Source organism: Enhydra lutris, unplaced genomic scaffold (assembly GCF_002288905.1).
Source record: "Enhydra lutris kenyoni isolate GAN:26980312 unplaced genomic scaffold, ASM228890v2 scaffoldscaffold43, whole genome shotgun sequence".
Lineage (NCBI taxonomy): Eukaryota > Metazoa > Chordata > Mammalia > Carnivora > Mustelidae > Enhydra > Enhydra lutris.
Genome location: NW_019154127.1, coordinates 13,400,090 through 13,403,043, shown reverse-complemented (window position 1 = coordinate 13,403,043; position 2,954 = coordinate 13,400,090).

Sequence of the window (2,954 nt, the reverse complement as noted above, 5' to 3'; positions counted from 1 at the left end):
GCTTTTGATTCAATGTGAGAGACGTTCAACTCTCCCTTTCACTTGAACAATCAGAGGCCATTGCAGGAGCCTTAATTGGTCTGATCTCAGTATTGTGTCTCAGGGAACAGGGAGGCCGAGGAGAGAGGGAGAGAGACGGGGGAGAGCCAGTTGGAGAGCCAGTCAGAACGCACACGACACTTCTGAGTCAAGTTTGTCCTCTTACGTGGGTGCAGTCGGGGCACCCCAAACGGGGACAGTAGTAACATCGAGGATCGCTGGTCACAGATCACCATAACCAATGCAGAAAGAATGAAAAAGTGTGGAATATTGCAAGAATGACCAAAATGTGACACACGGGCGTGAAGTGAGCAATGCTGTTGGAAATACAGTTACAGAGCCGACAGACAGAGGCCATCAACCTTCAATTTGTTAAAAAACAAACAAAAAAACGGTACCTGTGAAACACAGGACAGCAAAGGACAGTAAGACAAGGTGCGCCTGGGCCGCATCTGTGTGTGTTCATCTGCCGAAGGACACCGGGTGGTTCTGCCTCTTGACTGTTCGCCTACTGCTGCTGTGCACACTGGAGCACCAGCGTCTGTCTCTGCACTCACGACTTTTGGGCGTACACTCAGATGTGAAATTGCATCACACAAGACGCCTGTGTGTCTGTGGGAGGAGCTGCCAAGCTTTTCCACAACAGCTGCACAATTCTGCATTCCCACCCGCGTCCCTGCCCGAGGACTCCCATTTCTCCACGTCTCTGCCGACACGGCTTGTTTTCCGTTTGTTTCATTAGAGCCTCCCTTATGGGAGTGAGGTGGCGTCTCAAGGTGCTTTGGACGTGGATGTCGCTGATGACCAGAGACGTTGAGCATCTTGTCATGTGCTTATGGGCCACCGGCACGTCTCCATTAGGAGAAAAGTCTGTTCATGTCTTTTACCTTTTATCTGTTTTTGAGTTGGGTTGTTTGCTTCTTCTTGTTGAGTCCCAGGAGCTCTTTATATATTCTGGATACCAACCCGTTATCAGATAGGTGATTTGCAAATGTTCACTCCATTCTGTGGTTGTCTTTTCACTCTGTTGATAAGAGTCCTTCGATGTGTAAGAGTTAAGTTTAAGTTAAGTCTAACTTAATCTGTTTTTCTTTTGTTGTATGTGCTTTTGACATTATGTCTAAGAAATCATTGCCAAATTCATGGTCATGAAGATTTTCGCCTCTGTTTTCTCCTTAGAATTTTATTCTTTTCTCTCTGCAGTTTAGGTCAATCCATTTTGAATTAATTTTTGGATATGGTGTGAGGTAAGGGTCCGAATTTATGCTTTTGCCTGTGGATTTCCAGTTTTCCCAACCATTTGTTGAATTTTGTGATTGTCATTTGGAAATATTATTACAAGTATGATTTTCAAAACACAAAGATTCCTGTATCTTATCCTCATTGTATTTTAGAAATCTTTGGTATTTTTCATGAGTAGCTTTTATTGTAAGGATTTTAAGTTCAAGTTGGAGCTCCCTCAGCTGCTCGTTTCCCACCAAGAATGCCTATTTAATATTCTTAGAACAGGCTAGCACCAAAAAATGCAAAAAAAAAAAAAGGACTGACTCTCGGTCACATAGTTTAATTACAGTTTTTGATTGAAGATGTATTTGTAGCTCAGCTTTTTAGAATAAATGGTTTTATGCAAACAGTTGCTCTTGGACGTCTGAGGGAGGAGTCCAGGGAGCAGGAAGAATGGGTTCAGGGACCCGGAGCACGAGTTTGGGGCAGGTTGGGAGATGGCAACGAGTGTGTGGGTGCCAGCATGGGGCAGACGTCATGGTTTGCCCTGTGTGATGGTGTATTGTTGGAGAACTGGGAGCAGGAGCAATATCTGATTTTCCTTTCAAAATAGAAAGAAGATAGATTTTGTTTTTAGCATCAGTAGGTGGCCACACTCTCCGTCCGGAGCTTAGGGGTGGCCTGCCAGCCCTACCGCCGTCTGTCCCCGGAGTTCACGGTACCACGGCCAGTGAGACACAGGCCTCCTGGGCCAGTACCTGGACCTCCCATGACCCTGCACCTGACTTGCTGCCATACACGTGTCCTGCAGAGCACAGGTGAGGTGGAGGTGACGTGTCCCTGTCACATGAAGGACGGGAGAGCCCGCTTGTGCCAGCCCTGGTCTCAGTCACCTGTGCTGTCAGCCCCTCGGCCGTCCCAGGTCCATGAGCTCCTGGCCTGCAGACCTCAGGTCAGAGGCCCTTAGTGATGCTGGCGTCCTGGGGTGCTCAGCCGATCCGGAAGCTTCTCTCCACACGCACGCACGGAAGCACACGCATGGCACCTCCTTACAATGTCTGGCATCTGCGGGGGTCCCACCAGTGGCTGGGAAGCGACCCCTGGCCCTGGGCATGAGAATCGCGTGGCCTGGTGTAGGGCCAGGCCCGCGATGAGGTGCTCTGGCACGACAGGCATTGGGTCGTACCATGATTTCTGTGAGACGCTGAGGCCTCCCACACGCACGCGGGCCCCAGAGCTGGGCGCAAGGCATTGGTCTCCTGGTGGCCGTCAGGGCTTGTGTCCACGCTGCTTCAGCTCAACCCTCGCACTCGCGGTCTGCAGGGAGGGGACCAGCCGGGGCCGCCAAGCGGCTTGCCTGCGCGGCGGAGCTGTGATCATAGCCTGACGTCCCCTGACGTCCCCGCCTCCCCCGGTGTGCGTCCCTCCTCATCTGGGCTCACTCCTTCTGCAGACCAGGGTCTGGGCCCCTCTGGCCAGTGTGCTCTGGGTGCCCCCAGTAGGTCCCTGAGGGCGCGGAGGGAGGCAGGGGAAGAAGAGGACAGCAGCAGATGTCCACCACTGACCCATTCTGCCCACCCACCCGAGTGGCATGTGGATGCACGTGTGGACACATGACAGGCTCCCGTGGCTGACTGATCCCACGGTAGCACGTGGCTAACACCAAGGGAGACACGGGGATTCATCATCAC